Source organism: Thermobia domestica, chromosome 16, assembly GCF_964235325.1.
Source record: "Thermobia domestica chromosome 16, izTheDome1.hap1.1, whole genome shotgun sequence".
NCBI classification, from domain to species: Eukaryota; Metazoa; Arthropoda; class Insecta; order Zygentoma; family Lepismatidae; genus Thermobia; species Thermobia domestica.
The window spans coordinates 48,559,769-48,578,387 of NC_137469.1; positions in this window are offsets into that span (position 1 = coordinate 48,559,769).

Here is an 18,619-nt window from a genome sequence, read left to right on the forward strand (position 1 = left end):
GGGGATAATTAACGTAGTTGCATTGCTGCGATCAACATTACTAGCTTTGACTGAATTGCAGTTATTCTGGAGGTTTATTGAAATAATCATCATAATATTTTATAATAATTGCCCTCTGCTGTATTAAAATATTTTAAACAAAATTTACCGTAGAAGGAAATTGCGACACAAAAGAAAATTTAAAACCTCTGATGCTCTTGGCTAATTGTACGTAGAGGATGGGCGAGAGAATGAAGAAACCATCATCTTTCCCACATTCCCAACAAGATAAAGGAAATGGGTGCTTCTTCTGGCAAGTCAAAAAGAAAACCTAGATGTACTGACAAGGCACTAAGAAATAGACGCTACTATTAACAATGTAATAAGAAACAGTTAACTCTACTGAAATAACAACCAGCAAAATATCCTCCACTGACCAGATCAGATCTGTAACTGACTAGTCTACAAGAAACATCACAGAACTGTCATTACCAAGGATGGCAAACTACGTACCCGCGGGCCGCATGCAGCCCTAAACAAGGTAAACGTTAACGTTTTTTAATACGTATTTTGTTGGGTACTTAAAAAATTTTAAAAATAGTAAACATTAATGACTAATACACAAAGTGAATGTACGTTGTACGCACTGAAACTAAAAATAAATTTAAAGTTTATGATTAATCAGTTTTATTGAAATTGTTTATATGCCTAGCCTAAATTTATATGCCATTATTTAGATGCCTAAATACCATACCATTTCTTTTTACGCTGCCGCGGGAAAAATGAGTAGTTGTGAATATTTTGCAACGTAAGTAACATTGAGGGCAGGTATATCTTTTTACTTCTAATGTAAGATCTTTTTTCATTTCTTACATTCGGTGTTCATGGTTAAGAAGTTATACAAGATATTTTCACCCAATCTTGAGAGTGTAAGCGTATTTGTCGAGTAAAAGTGATTTTTAGATATATTGGAGAGATTTCGTCGTTGAGAACCGTGTGCATTACAACACCATACTTCATAATTGCAAGATGTTTCCTCAAGAATTGCATTATATTAAGTTCTCTTTTGAGTTTGTACCACTTCAGTACGAGTAAGAAAAGGAATATTAGTGTTGATAATTGAAAGTTCTAAGTTGTGGGAAAATGAATTTCTTTTCGAGAAGAATCAAGATAATAATCATAGTGTCATGTGTGTTTACAAGTTATCTCGTCTCACAAGGAATACGGCCATCATTACAACCAGAACCATGTAGAAAAATACAGGAGGTACTGAGGTCAGACACGCAGTGGAATTATTTTAGATTTCACGTCAATTAAGCCATTCTCTATTTGCTCTTTTTGTTTTAAGTTCAGAAATAGTGAAATCTAAACGATTATCTGGTAATGAACTTGTGAAAGAATGTTCGGTAGAAATGGCCAGAGTTCTCAGAGAATAAAAAATTACCTCGAAATTTTTCCCATACAAAAACAAACTATTACCAAAAGAGTTGAAGAATTAAGTGTGATTCCTCAGAACAAGTTGAAAAAGTGCAATTACAATTGTGTGATCTGGAAAACGATCCCTGTCTGCAACCAAGGCAAGAGATTGATCTACAAGTTTGGAAACTGGTGCAAAGTGATAAATTCCCCAAGTTGAGTGACTTTGCATGAAGGATTGCTTCCATGTTCGGAAGTATTTTAACGTATGAGTGTACATTTTCCTTTATTGAGGGCAATAAAATTACTCAATGAAATCGACTGGTGATACCCAACTTTGTGGCTTGTAATAACTGTGTTTTTCTCTTATCGAGATTACTTTTGAAGATCTTGTCAATTCACATTGTATTAACTACATTTACTTCAAAATTGACCTTCTGGAGTGCACAGTATGAGCGTGCCTAGAAGAAAAAGTCAACAAGAATGGTCGGGATTCGAACCTAAGACCATTCAAGTAGGAATCCCTTACAATAAACATTCATGTAACATAAAACGACGCTAGTAATTTTGCATTATTTTATCACATAGTTCTATCAAATATAACTTAATGAACACAATAAGAATACATTTTACTGACTTAAACAGTGTTCCTGAACAAGGGGAAGTTAATTATACAGCCTGTGACTAAGCTACAAGAGGTCAGCGTCCCATCTGAATGGTGCATCCACCGAGTCAATGTTGCAGTATCCTATTCTAGTAGGTAAAGCAAAAGTGTACGACAGATTACGTAGAGTTCTCCGTGACTGAGTGGATAAAGTCAGGGATCGATTAATAAAAGGTTCGTGGTTCGAAACCCGGCTCAGAAACTAACATTTTTTAAAAAATTCTTAATTCCCAGATCTTAATTCCCTTCTCTCCCTTTTTAATCATCTGAAACTCTAAAAAATAGTTCTCCATCTTTATTCGACAACTGTCTGTTGTGATTCTCGCAGTTCGGAACATTTCCTTCTTCTGTTTCACAAAGTCACAATTTTCATCATAAGATGGATGCCGTCTGATCATTTTTTCTCTACTTCTAAACTTGTATATGTAAATCATCCCTTTCTATCTCCATATTTGCATCTCTCTCTCTCTCTCTCTCAATTTCGTCCACGAATTTATATGGCTTGGGATCAAACCTCGGCTCTTGAAACCAAATGTAATCACCCTAACAATGTTCTATCGTAACTATACAGGTTTGCTGCTAAAAGCAGCGTCATTTTAGATTTTGTCCGGGGGGGGGCAGAGATCTCCGCCGACATAATAGTTTCATTTTCTATTTGTAGAAAAATAAATGAAATCTTACAGTTTGCCTTCTCACAATTATGCGCTGTAGGATAAAGGAGACGTTCACGATAACCAATGAAGGAAATGATGGCATGAAAATGTGGGAGGAAACGGCAGAACCAACGCTCACGGTGTTTGTCCACCAGAAAGTTCACTTGTCGCGAGTTAGGATCTTATTTTTTAATACTATACATGTGATCAAACAATATGTATTTACCAAGCTCAATTGAGGGAGCAACTATACCATTCTGTTCTGTCCAAATGAGACCAACTGGAACATTTGCTTGCAATTACTGAAAAGATATTAGTAACAGTCAGTTCTGTTGGTAGTTTTTAAAGCTCTGCACCCACATTACAAACTTTGGGAAGCACAAATCTTACTGCCATGATTAACAGTATCCATATGTTTCGCAATGAGCATCTTACTGGGTTGATGTGATATGCAGCCTTTGAAGAAGGGAAAGAATGCAAATAAGAGCGTTTATGAAGCTATGTTAACATTTTATGAAGTTTTGTTTTGTTCAGGCTCTAGAAAGGCATTTCAGAACAAACGAATGAAAGAGAAGGTTTTAGAGCTATAAACCTTGTAAACTGCATCCTGTTTTTTACGTCTGAATGGAAAGAGTATATTGCGTCACACAGCGCTTTAGACAAGTAGAGGTGGAGGAGGGGGTGAGTTGGGTTGAATGCCGGAAGTAATTAGTCTTTGAGAAGTGTATTTCTGAATGCATAAGAACACGGATCAAAAGTTTGTTAATATGTTGGACTTAAAACTTTTTTAACATTTTATATGTTTCGAACTGTACAATGTACAACTCTATTAACAGTGCTGTCATTAAGAAATTTGCCATCGACGATCATGTACTAAAATGTAAACGAAACATGGAAGATTATGATTTTATTAGTTTTCTCAGCTTTACTGAGAGATTTAGTCAAATATAGTATATGTGACGAGAGTTCACTTTCAGTGATACATTCAATCTAGGTTCGAGCATTTACGAATACGGCTAACATATATAAATAAAGAATAATGTAAATAAAATTCGAATTTATCCACTTCCCAGTGAGTAATCTTAGTTTTTCTTTCTTTCCTTTCCTTTTCTATTTTATAAAAGTTAGTTACACAATATATATATATATATATATATATATATATATATATATATTTACTTCTGTATTTCTGACATTTCTTACTATTTTTGTAATTTGTGTTATGCTGGGTGTTTCAAAAAGAATGACCTGATTTAAAAAGTCCATATACTACAAAAAATAAATTGCAAACCCAAAATCTTCAAAATCTGCAGCACAGACAAAACGCCTTCTGTTTAAGGGACGGGACGCCATCTTACTTCGGACTGCAAACTAAGATCAGTTAACTGACATCTAACGGAGATTTTCTGAAACTAGGCGACGCCCATTCAAATAACATTCATTTCCTTTTTCCGTAATTATTACCGTCCAACCTCAGGTCATTCTTTTTTTAAAAAAAGAAAAACAGTGTATTTATGTGATTTTTCTTTTGTTTCAGTAAACTTACAAATGTAAATATAATAATAAAAGAAACAACTAAGAGCTAGTCAGATTTGTTAAATTGTGCAAAGTATGTTCAGATAATTATATTTTATTTTGATTATTAAGTATACTTTCGAGGGTTTAACTTGTTTCTTGCCAATCTAATACTAATGTGATAAGAGTTAATTTTCATTAATACAAAATTATACCTTGAGTACCTGAATATTTCCCCTTAAAAGCACACAAAGAAATGAAAATAAAATAAAAAATAAAAATTATTGTTGGTTAAAATTTCTTTGTCTTTAGATGTGGTAAATCTGTAAAATTGCGTGTAAAGGACAAATTTTACTAATCCAGAATTTCTTTTAATATTAATATAATAAACAGAATAATCTTAATCACATAGAAGTTCTTTAATTTAGCATATCCTAATTGCTTATTTAGATTAACTACTAGGATATTTTCTCAAGTAAGCGGACTGTTTTCTATTGCAAGATTATTTTGAATTTCTGGTGGGAAGAATTGCATTATTTCATTTTATACATTTTTCTTGTAGTTACGTGTTGTTTATTTTCTTTCTTGCTTATAGTAATTGTCACAAGGAATGGACATGAACGTGTCATCCGGACATTTGAATCAAACCTGGTTCATTCGATAAACATAACAAAGATATTTACATGCACAAAAAATAGGTTCTGTGGACAACGGAATAAGTCCCCGGAGCCTATTAACCATGCTAGAATAAAGAAAATCGTAGACTCGCAGTGAAATAGCTATTGTATCAACACTGTTGATTGCAAACTCATGGTTTATGGTTTCCAAAATGGAATGAAATGAAAATGAAATGAATCTTTTAAGTTTTACGTCCCACGGTTATGCCGGTTTGGCTAAAGGAGAGGGTGATAATGAGAAATGTATGAAATGGTGGAATGAAGAGTGTGAGGAAACGAGAGAACACCGAGAAACCCCACAAGCACGGTGTTTGTCCATCACTATACAAGCTTTTGGAAGTATATTGGTATACAAGTTTTTGTCTCATATCTATTCCGTGTATCAATACAAAACTTAGTACACACATTTTTTATCCCGTGTAGTGTTTATCAAGATACATTTGGATTGTGTGCTTTTATCTGGGGCAACTCCAGACGGGTCCATAGTTGATAGGAGGGTTTTGGGGATGGAATTTTCCCGACAATCTCCCAATTATGCACTTCAATTACGTTATAAGCCTCAATACATAGTACCTTTCGAAAGGTTGTTTCATATTGAAAAGAATGAACTATAAACCATGAGTTTCCAATGAACAGTGTTGATGCAATAGCTATTTCACTGCGAGTCTACGATTTTCATTATGCAGGGCTAATTAGCACCAGAGACTTACTCCGTTGTCTACGGCACCTAATGTTTTGTGCATGAACATATCTTTGTTATGTTTATAGAATGGACTAGGTTTTATTTAGATGTCCGAATGACAGGTTCATGTTCGTTCCTTCGCATTATGAACATTACACTTTTAGGGCATAACTAAATAATAAATCCAGTTGGAATGTTTTTCTTAATAAAAGCAAATCAAAATGGTAGATAACAGAGAATAATTCTACTTTTCTATATTCCTTTATTTGTTCTATTGATAAATAAGCTACATACATATTGATAAAGAAATCTTTATTGCTTTCGTTCAGAATACGATTATCTTGAGTTCTCATCGTTTGAGAGTGGATAGAATAGTCATTAGAAATATTAACCTCTAGCATTAACGGTAATACATTTTATTCTCCCAACATAATGGTGGTATTATGGCTGGCACAAATTGTAGAAATAGTGGTAGCATTTTGTACTTGGTGCGCGGTGCTGGTACCAAGACGCAATTGCGTTTTCTGGCGACCATGTAAACCAATGTTAAGTAGGGTTGTTTGACCGAAATGCGATCGTCCGGTAGTATTGCAGAAGTCAGCGATATTGAAGGTACCTTTGTTCGAAGCCCAAATAATGATGTAATAGAAATGTGATCAATTGATTCAAATACAAGAAGCAAGTTATCCTCCAAATGTGACAACTTTCATCAAATTTTTAACGCTTGCACTACCTAGGTATATTTTCTAACGCGGATTACCAAGGCAAGGGCGCCAATCCTGGGGGACTAGGAGGCCCGGGCCACCCAAAGCTCATGTGGGCCCAACTGTATTTTTATAAATATGTATTTTCTCTTTTTATATATATTGTAATACGTGCTTTATGAATGGGCCCCCAAAGGTACAAAGAAATGGGCGCCCTTATACAAGGGGTTCATTTTGTGCCCATATTTTAAAATTAAATATTTCGCAAAAGAAACAAATAGAAACTTACACAAAAATGTACATAGTCTGAAGTGAACAGTACACAGGATAAGACTAACAATTATTTATTATGCTGCTATCTAGGAGTGACACCACTAAATGTCAGTGACACTTCTACCTACTGGAGGTTACTTTGTACCCAGCAAATTAAAATTGCAAATTTTATGAGACAAACTAACGTTTAATTTGAACAACCGTAAGGTATTCGGTTTAGGTAATCTGTTGCTGAGCTAACCTGTTGTTGAGCAATAACATATTTTCTTACAATTTTAAAGAAACAATTAGAGGAGAAATTATAAAAAAATATATTGTGGTGGGCACAAAGTACCACCCCTTGGTAGTCCGAGGATAAGTACCGTATTTGTACCATAGTCACAAATATGTTTTGTGACATTTGTGCTCCTCGCTCTGACAATAACTAAGTAGAAGAGAATTTTGATGTTATGGTAGGTTGGGGTTTGAGCAGATTTAATTAGCTAAGAGCATCATTTTCCTTATTTCATAAAACTGGGATTCATATTAATTTCAGCTAATCTCAGTCACTAGATCGCTACACTCTCTCTTTCGCAAATGTTTAAATATATTTTGTTCGTGTCAACAACAAGTACAATACATTGTCTTCAAGAAAAAAAAATAAAATACGGAGAGATTTAGTAATCATGAGAAGCGAAACGATAAAGAGTGCAATGCAAGATACCATACTGATGGCTCAAATATGCAAATACATATAAATAGAGGATACATTTAATTAGGTATATAATATACAATCAGTTATGATAATTATATAAAGTGCATTGACGTTAAAATCTCATTGGAAACATTAGTTGAGACCAGGGGTAAAAGTGTATCTGAAAAGGTAGGGGGACGCCTGACGTGGCGTCGTCCACCGTGCCTATCTTTCCTCGTACGTGTTTTAGAAAGTTATAACTTATTCTCAACATTCTTACTTCAACATATGTAGAGAACTTGTTATATCTAGTAAAAAGGTTCAGGATATCGCTTCACCAAGTTCGTCTTAGAGTGGAATCCCTAACTGTAGTGATGATATACTATATTCATAGTACAAGGCGTTTTCGTTAGACAAAGCAGGTCGAAGTCAGCATAAAATAAATCGGTCTGGAAGTGTGTAGTCGTATAATAACTTTTCACATGTATGGAAGGTGAGCATAGTGACAAGGTCAACAGAGTGATTATTCAAATACATTGGATTCAACACCTTTCATTCTATTTAGTTCGGCATCTCATCGGCTCGAACTTAATATATCATTTTATACGGAGAATCCATATGTTGTATCACTAGTCGACTCTCAAACATATATACATCATCCAACCATTCAGTACATGTTATAAAACATATTGATACATACACTACTTCTGGATTATACTAATCACAAGAATAACAGCTTCGACATCAACGCTTAATTACCTGATATGCATTTAATTAAGCTAGTTCCGCAGATGAAACGCCTGCACACATATATATATATATATCTATCAGAAGAAGGAGACGATGATAAGGTGAGACAACAAGGAAACAGTTGAGGAGACCCGTTATTAACTTACTCGCTCATATGCATTTTCAGATCCATATCACAATAACCTCAAAGCAAGTCGTCGATAACTAACTAACAAGATTTACAAACTTCCATATTTTCTTCATCTTGAATCAACAACAATATCTATATATCTCTTTCTTTTCTTTTGACAAGTTACAGCCTAAGCATAACATCATACATATGTTTACAATAGTTAGGAGCATAATTATATTGTACAATGTTACGACAATCAAATATATATAGATATTAATAATTTTAAGGGAAAAAATTCCATAGTAGATATAATTTTTAAATGTTAAAATAATCAAAATCTCCAATAAAATAGTATAGATTTATAGCCTTTCTGGATATCAATCATCTTTGGAAAAAAACAAATAATATTCAAATTTTTTTTTCTATTCACAGAATTAGCAATTATTAAGAGATAACAAGGATTATTTATTAGAATGTCAAAACTTCTGTAACGGAAATTTTGGTCCGTTACAAAGTGGAGGTATGCCACAGATACGCCACAGATACGCGTCTCCTCGTGTCGCCCCTCATTTTTACCCCTGGTTGAGACACATAATGGATAGATCTTCTGTCCCGGAGTGAATAGAGACTGATGTAAGATCTTAGCAATAATCAAATGTTAGTGGTAAATATAGAACAAATGCTACCATGTGAAAATATGAGGTAAACGATCTCCAATGTCATAAATATTAAATATAGCTCTTCCTGTGGCCCCTAGATTTATTGTATCAGCAAAGATAGTGCCGAGTACGTTAAGCGGGGAGTGCTGATAGGGAGACAAAAGATCTGTAATGGAGTAAAAGAAAAATTACAATACAGGATTGAATGTATCTTTCCCGTTGTGTAACAACGTGATCGAAAATGGTTGGAACTTCATGTGTTCGTAAGTGTGTTCGAAAATGGTATACGGACAAAATCTCGCGGCCGAAACATCGCAGCCCAGAATCTTGCCGGCCAAAACCTCGCGGGACAAAATCTCGCCGGGCCAAAACCTCGCGTGGCCAAAACCTCGCCGCCCAAAACCTCGCGGGACAAAATCTCGCCGGGCCAAAACCTCGCCGCCCAAAACCTCGCGGGACAAAATCTCGCCAGGCCAAAACCTCGCCGCCCAAAACCTCACGGGACAAAATCTCGCCAGGCCAAAACCTCGCCGCCCAAAACCTCGCGGGCCAAAATCTCGCCGGGCCAAAACCTCGCCGTGCCAAAACCTCGCCGCGAATGAAACTTTTCTTTAAAATTAACCCAATGTGTTTCCTAATATTCAATTCCACATTACAAATAATAATAATAATAATAATAATAATATACAAAACATCGGGCTTTCTCGGGTTATTCTCGTTTCCTCCCACTTTCTTTATTCGATCATTTCCTTCATCCTTGTCATCTTCGTCTCCTTTAACCTATAGGATATAATCAAGGGACGTCGTAAAAACTCATATATTGTTTCATATTTTCATAAATATTATTAGATTTTTGTTAAAATTTTAAGTTTTTGGATATTCCAAAGTTCACGAAACTAACCTCGTTAGTTGTCATTACTTTCCTTATGCAGACTTTCTTTCCCTATAACCAGTTTAAAAACATCCTGTCGCCCTACCTACACATTGTAATCCTCTAATACAGAAATAGAATTTTCATATGGTATCGCGGGACTTGGTCAAATACCCGTGATACTTCTTCTGAAACAGCGTCTTTTATACCGTCATCCATATCATCTGTTGGAACATTTACATTTTGGTCAGGCGAGATTTTGGGTATGGCGATATTTTGGGGCGCGAGGTTTTAACCCGGCGAGATTTTGGCCCGCGAGGTTTTAGGTGGCGAGGTTTTGGCCAGGCGAGGTTTTGGCCCCGCGAGATTTTGGCCCGCGACGTTTTGGGCGGCGAGGTTTTGGCCAGGCGGGGTTTTTGCCCGGCGAGATTTTGTCCCGCGAGGTTTTGGGCGGCGAGGTTTTGGCCAGGCGAGGTTTCGGCCTGGCGAGATTTTGGGCCGCGAGGTTTTCGGAGGCGAGGTTTTGGCCATTCGAGGTTTTGGTCCGCGAGGTTGTCAGTGCCGAGTACGTTAAGCGGGGAGTGCTGATAGGGAGACAAAAGATCTGTAATGGAGTAAAAGAAAAATTAGAATACAGGATTGAATGTATCTTTCCCGTTGTGTAACAACGTGATCGAAAATGGTTGGGAACTTCATGTGTTCGTAAGTCATGTAAAATGGTATACGGACAAAATCTCACGGCCGAAACATCGCAGCCCAGAATCTCGCCGGCCAAAACCTCGCGTGGCCAAAACCTCGCCGCGCAAAACCTCGCGGGACAAGTAAGCGAATCCGATACGTGAGGCGAATAACATAGCGTACCATTACTGCTAGCTTTTCCTAGAGTTTAGGAGAAGCGTGGCACTAAGCAATGTGACTAGAAGTTGGAACAAATTGTTGAAAAGCTTTGTATGTTTTAGTGAGACATCCACGCTCACAAGGGAGGCTCACGAAGTGGCTCCGCTGAGATCCGAACGACACAATTGTGTTTGTATTTGATATGTTATAGCTAGACCAAAGTTATACGTACCACCGGGTGGGATATTGTGAGTTACAACGTATTTTGTAATGTAAAAGCTACCAAAAAAATTACCTGGCAAAATCGTTTCAACCGTGCCATTTATTCGAAACTGTTTTGTAAATGGAAAACTCCGCGATTACATATCCCATCATTTTCAAATTTACACTTTTGGAATAAAAAAACGTTTGCCCCAGGGTATCCCGCAGGGTCCAAGACGGGGTCCAACTTGAAAGTTTCAAATGGCAAGGGGGCTTAAGTGGTACATCGTTTGAAAGCTTTTGTAAAATGAAAAAAAATGGACCACGTCTCGACTCTACGACAACCCTGTGCAAAATGGCAGCGGGGTAAAATGCAAACAAAAGCTTAACATTACAAAATATGTTGTAGCTCGCGATATCCCGGCCGTGGCACGTATAATTTTGGGATTCGTATAGTAATAACATATCAAATGCAAACACAATTGTCTCGTTCGGATCTCAGCGGAGTCAATTCGTGATCCTCCCTGTCAGTACCCACGTCGCAACGTAGATGAATTATTTAAATTGATAGTTGTTGAGTCAGTCTCTGAAAGTGAAACTTCCAAATGAATTTGGAATCGAAAGCTACCGTCCTGATACGTGTAGAATAACAAAAGTTCAGCGTACCTTAGTGCTATGTTTAGATGGAAGAAATACAAGTATCTGCGTTTCCTTAGAATTGGCATTTAATTTGCAAGCCATACAAAGGATAAGAATATCGTAGTGTAGCCTCGACTTCTACAATAATTCACTGCTTGAATAGATTTACAACCTACTTTTATATTACTATTCTCCAAGTACTTATGCTTATTTTCTAAGTTTTGTATTTTTAAATTTAACACCGTACCAAAATATAGAGATTTTAATCATACTTTTTAAAGTAAAATATATTTAAAAATATGTAATGTGGTATTTTATTTTAAATGTATGATCCCGTTTCAGGGTGCATTACTAAGAAGACAAGAAGAAAGCGGTTGCCATCTATATACAGTATAAGATATTAAAAGGAAATTTGTGTTATGATTAGCATTATTGAAAGGGGCTAACGTGTTATTATAACATACATATTCAGAAGTATGTTCGTGGTGTTACCGACGAGCACGACTTATATTAAAAGATGTTAACCACGACCACTTGCGCCCCCAGATATTTTTCTTGAGAGGAACCAAGGATTTGGTGGAGATCTAATTCTATAATACATTTCGTCTATGTACTGTGGAACGGGTGTTCAGTACCGTGCCTTACGGAGAGGCGAGAGGGCCATCGGCCCCGGGCACTGAAATAAGGGAGGATAAAATTCAGTAGGAAAAAGAAAAGAAAAAAGACAAAAGAAGGAGGAAAATATTACTCATGTTAGGAAAATGCATGTGAACGTACATAAAAAGGAAGGCAAAAAGTAATAAAAAGTGTTCAAATTCGAGGAAAAGCGGGGCTTATTTTTTAAAATTTTCTTACGCTTCGTGTCAACCATAGTGGCGCTTTGCGGCTGGTCTGCCGACCTCTCATATGTACGAAGGCGGCGTCGCATACTCTCATCCCGTGCGCTGATTTTCCGAGGCACGGCACTGTGGTGTTATCCTGTACCCCGAAAATACGATATGTTACTTGTTAAGTTTTTAACTCATATTCTACGAAAAAGGGATATATCTAGACTGTTTGTATATAAAACGGTACAAATGAATCATAAGATCAATTTCCAGGTTACATCAACAATTTTTCTGCTAATCAAAAATAAATCTATTAGTTGTGTGCATAAATGTATATCGTTTTATGATGTTTTGCAAGTGGCTCCACATACATTTTGAAACAAGCAAGAGAATGTTGATTTTGATTCAGTATTAACTTTACTTTTAATGTGTGTAAACGAACATGAGGAAAAATTATGACATGTTTCTTTCCAGGTAAGTCGTGGATAACATAACGTGAATGTTGCTCAATAATGAAATATAATTACAGAGAAGAGGCCAGTGCTAGACCAACGGGACACCGGGACATGTCTCGGTGCGCTCTTTGAAATATCACATTATAAATAATGGCGCATGTTTCTAATAAATTCTTACAGTTGTTATTGTTAAAGAACCCATGATAAGTACATTGTGCTCTTTATATAGGGCACCCTTGCGAAGCAACATCAAAGATAAATTGTTTTATTTATTCTTCTTTATTGCACAGTTCTGTACAATGAATACATGCTGTTATTGTTGGTAAAGAACTTGTGAAGGACACAGTGCGCCCTTTAGGTAAGGCGTGAAAGCAAAGTCGTTAATTTCTGGCCAATTTATAACTGTAAACCAAGACGTCGTGATTGGAAAGAGAAACTCAAAGTTGTCGCCACCTTGAAACTCATATATATGTCAACTCAATGAACAAACTAGCCAATTTCGAATATGATATTGTACATGTATTTCCTTAATGGTTATCAGTATCCGACTTCGAAGACAAGCTAATTGAATTTACTGACCGCGCCTATAGCGACAACTCCCTGTCACGTCTTCCCTTCAGTTTTAATTTTAAATTTTAAAAGATTGAAAGAGATATAGAAAAGTCAAGTAAAGGTAAAAGTAGAAGAGAAAGAAGAAGTAGAATAGAAAGGGAAGAAGAGGGTTAGAAAGGTCTCCTGAAGAAAGCATTTTATGTCAGAAATGGTGCAATACAAGAGGAAAGGTCATGGGGAAGGAATATTGGGTAGTCTATGGTTAAAACAGAAAAAGATAAAGAAGGAGAAAGAGAGATGGAAATTTAAAACGAAGAAATAGGTCTACGAGATTATTATTGAAATACAGTAGAGTAGCTCAAATATGTACTAAAGTTACTTCATATCCTAATTTTATTACTCGAGAACCGATTTTGAACCGTTTGTGATAAGACATATGTTCTCTCATACGACCCTGACCTGAATCCATTCAACTAATTAAGATGGAGTTTTCCTAATCCAGCTCAGATGATGAGAAGTACTAATGTAATCATTTATTTCTTCTTTCTAATCATTAAATAACTTTCATCGAGTAACTGATTTTACATGGCGAAGGTCGAGCACATGTTTGAGTTAGCCAAGGAAATAAAAATGTTAAGTAATACACAATACTTCCATAAATCAGAAATCTTGAAGTTTAAAGAAACAGTTATTATTTCCAGCTTCTTCCGTTGTTTCGGCTTGCCTGTCAGAGCCGATTTGGGTTAATTAGGGATTAGTTACCTTCACGACCTCGATCATGTCTCGGTAATACACATGTTGCAGTAATACACATACATGATAAATATTATTACCTTATATTAACTTTAGAATCCACCACTTAAGAACTACAATCAACATTCACTGACACACATATTAGAAAATGTATTGGTAAAGGTAAATAGGTTAAAACTTGATTGTATGGAAACTATCACCTAGCTACAGTTTTGTAACATTTATTACACATATTAAGAAGAAAACACAAGGAAGGATATTAATTACATGAAAATACATATACATATAGGTATACCAGTGTACGTAGGATGTTAAATTATATCAATCAAAATTCAATGGTGGGAAAAGAAAGAAAAATATGGATTAAACATTCGTAATATTAAATTGTATCTCGCATATTAAGAGGTTTAAAAGGAACGAAAAATGTGAAACGTGTCCTTTTCTCGTCGTTTTAGATAATACTTTATGTGACATGTCTATTTTTCACCTATTTGGCTGTCCATCCACGTAATCTCCTTTATTTAACATACACATATTGTGCTGCTTATTCATTCCGAACTGACACATATTCGGTCTATATAGTCATCAATATATATATATATAGACACAGAGAGAGAGAGAGAGAGAGAGAGGGTTATGAAACCGGGGTATTCGCGAACACTGGGGAAATGCCGAACACCCAAGTTTACGCCTATGGAAGCTTGTTAAAAAACCGACGATTTGGTGTAGCATAAATTTGGTGGCAGTCAGTTGAATGGATTGTTAGGAAGAAGACGTTTTGTTGTTTTTATCGATTCATTTGTAATGTTAATTCAACAATGTGTGCAAGGTATGTTGGCTCTTTCTTTTATCTATTTTGTTACATATAAGGCTATATATTCCCTTATATTTGAACAATAGTTCTTTGTAATCTTATTAGCCTTTATGCAGTCAACAATTAGTTTCAACTATAAGAACAAAATGATGTCTAATGGGGAAATGCCAGACAGAACATTTGCCATTACCCTGGAGGTTTGGGATTGCCCCATGATGTGAAATGAACCATCATTTTTTAAAAAAATATTTCATTTATTGAAAAGTAAGTAATACGTTAATGAAATCGGTTTGAAAAAGCGATCATTTCTCGGTAATAAGTGTCATTAGCTGTATTAATTAGAATAGCTTGTTATATTTATTATTTGCTATTCATTAGTTATGTCTGTAATTGTAATTCTTATCAAAGATATAGATATTAAATTAAGGCACATTTTAAATGCATTTTAATGCATTGGGCTGCTTTCGTAAAGGAACGTTTAAAGTAAATAGTATGTTCGTGATTACCACGACCAATGGGACAATCACGAACATAGGTAAATTTTTAAAAATTATCACTGATTTGTTGAAAAATGTAATTTTTGACTTTTCTCTGCAGTTTAAAAAACAGGAAAGACTCCAACATTTCTATAAACAAGAAATCTTAATTTTATCTGCAAAAACGAAAGAGTTATTTTAATTGAAAATTAAGTGATCGTCAATACCCCGATCTCCCCTATACAAATACATAAAATGAATGGTAGCATGTTTGAAATGGGGACAGGCCATGGACACGTTAACGTAAAAGACAGTACCTTCATTCATTTATGTTGTGGGTCCAGGTAGATGGAAAGGCATTTTCATTTAACATTGGACACATAAAGAGTGTGAAGCGTCAAAACGGACCGTCTGATTTAAATAATCCCTTCATTTTACATTGAAAACATCATATTTGGACACGGTTTCCCCCTATTATATTTTGTTATAACTCCGATGATAACAGAGTTACACAATGTTGGGAGACTTCTGAGACACCCTGCATGTCAGAATTTTAAGATATATATATATATATATACACGATATTGTAACTTTTAAACTATGCACAAAAGCGCTAAAATATTCTAATATGCAAGTATTGACAGAACATTGCTTAGCATATTCTGTGATAACACCAGACTAACTCTATTGCAAACTCACCATAAAGGTTTTTTTTTTATTATTATTCTTTAAATTCAATACGTCAGATTATAACAAATTTCAAATTGTTGTATAATGTTGCAAAACTAGGGACAATAGAGTATCGCAAACAAGAAAATTTTCGTGGACACTACAGTAGTAATAACGCAAAAGAAACAGACGGGACAATGCACATCCAAAGTACTTTTTTTAAATGGCTAATATTATGAACATGAAATGACGAATTTCAAATGACACAAACAAAGTTACAAGGGATTGAAAATTTGATTTTTTCAAAAACACATTTCTTTTTTCCAAAAGACTGCTTACAAAAATTCCTCCTCTAATTTTATGGATAGTTTTGAAACATCTAGAGATCGCAATGCCGTTTACAGCATTTTGTATCACATTTCGTTCTAGAAACACAGTACAAACTATTAAAATTTGCTACACTGCTTCAAATTTATTTAGTTCCGAGGACTTATTGCAAGTGCACTTACCAAGAAAGTATTGTTAATATTATATAGAAGCAAATTAAATCAAGAATTGATTTGGAAAATTGATATAAATAAGAAAATTTAAGCTATAGGCCTATACCATTTTATAATATCTCTCGAATGATTTGAGATAACGAATTGTTTGAAAAGAAATTATGGTCTTAATGCCTGTTTAAAACCATTTTCGTACTTAGATGTAATACTTATCGAAACGCTTGTACCCAAATAAAGTTCTTGAAAAAATCTAATTTAAATCCTTGAATCTTTGTTTCTACTTGTCTGGCATACGTTATATAATGACTTAATAACCAACATTATAGTACGTTAAATGTGCATTATATTGTTCCGTTCCACTTGATTTATTATTACTTTAGAACCCTCCGAAATGTGGTTGCAATGCGATATTTGTATACTGTAGCTTCGTTACGTTTCAACACTGCCTGGCAAGTATGGTACTGCATGTATTATTTGTATTGTGGATATAGAATAAATGAATATTTAGATGTGGAATATATATATAATAAAATAACTTAGTGCCACTTAGGAATTGTTATGATAGATTGGCAACAATATTAAGTATCACACAATATGTCAGACAATATTGCCCAACCGGTATTTGCAGGGTACAAAATTTCAGCGTTTTAATAATTTATGTCCATTCATGCGTGGAGACAGACAGCGCCAAGTTGGAATACGTTGTGACTTTTCAGTCAGCGTCCAGAGCAGATAGAGCGAGGTTGTGTTTACCATGTCTGTAGCGTATTGTGGATTTCGAATAAGGAGTGAACATTTAAATTCTATTTCAACTACCATAGAAATTCTCAGCGAAACACATGAAAGTGGTGTATGGCAATAATGTTGTAACTCTCAACATTGTTTACAGTGACTGTTTGAAGTGTTCTGAGTGATATAAAAACGGAAATTAGTCAGTAGAAGATGAGCAATTTTCGGATCATCCACTAGACTCAGAAACAGAAGTGAGCATGCAAAAACAGCCACAAATTGTTCTTTCAAAATGGATAATAACTACTCGAGAGCTTGGCAAACAACCTGGCATCTCGTATGGGTCCGTATAAAGTATTTTACCAATATTTTGGTAATGAGAAGAGTGAGTTCAAAATTCGTTTAACACATCACGCTTTTATTCCGCGAGTTTTTAACCGAAAAGATATTAATGCCTGTTGACATCTACTGTACTCTTCGGATAAAGTAAATGTAACTTTTGTCTCTTCCCAAATTAAAACCGTGCTTAAGAGGACTCATTCTGGCGAAATTAAAATACCGCTAATTTTAGAGCAATTATGTGATATCTTCAAACAGATAAAAGATAATCGAAATGTGGAACAAGAGCGCGCTAGACAATAAGAATATTATTTTACATGAGATACCGTTCTCACGACTTACTTATCTGCTTTCGATTTCGATCCATTTATAATCGGCATTTATTTTCGCGTTTCTAAACGGCTGAAAACGGAAAGCTACTAGGTGACTTGTGACAACGGTATCTCACTCAAAATAATATTGTCTAGGGCGCTCTTGTTCCACATTTCGATTATCCTTTCTATATTTGAAGATATCACATAATTACTGTAAAATTAACAGTATTTTAATTTCGCTCGGATGAGGCCTCTTAAAGGAAAATGTTTTAAAACCATTCCTGACGTTGAGAGAACCACAACAGAGCAACTGAATTCCTTCCAGAAGAAGATTTCCAGAAGTGTTTCCATTCATGGATTCAGCGTTGGGATAAGTGTATTGTTAGCCAAGAACATTATTTTGAAAGAGATTAAATCAAATTCCATGTAGACCTAAGCTTATTAATGCATTTCTAATAAAATTAGTGACCATACATTTTGATTACACCTCGTATGTGTATGGGATTCATAGGGTCATTTCTAATTTTTCCATGGGGCGACATAATTGCCCAACATAAGAATCGCATGTTTGTTTATATTATTAGTATTTGAGTACACAATTTATTAAATGGAAGCTTTTCTCAAACTCGTACATTGTAATTTATATGCTACACACGTGAACCTATTGTCCATAGATGACAGATCCTCGTTTGTTGTCTTTATTAAAAATAATTACTAAAAGGAAGTCATGTATTTATAACAAAACACAACATGTAAAAATTAAAAAAATACCCTAGTTTAAGAAGGATTATAAAATTGTCATATGTTTCTACCCTTTTAAAGTGGAATCATTAGATTTCCTTCATGTGCATATATATTTAAAGAATAGCGTTAATAAAAATAATAG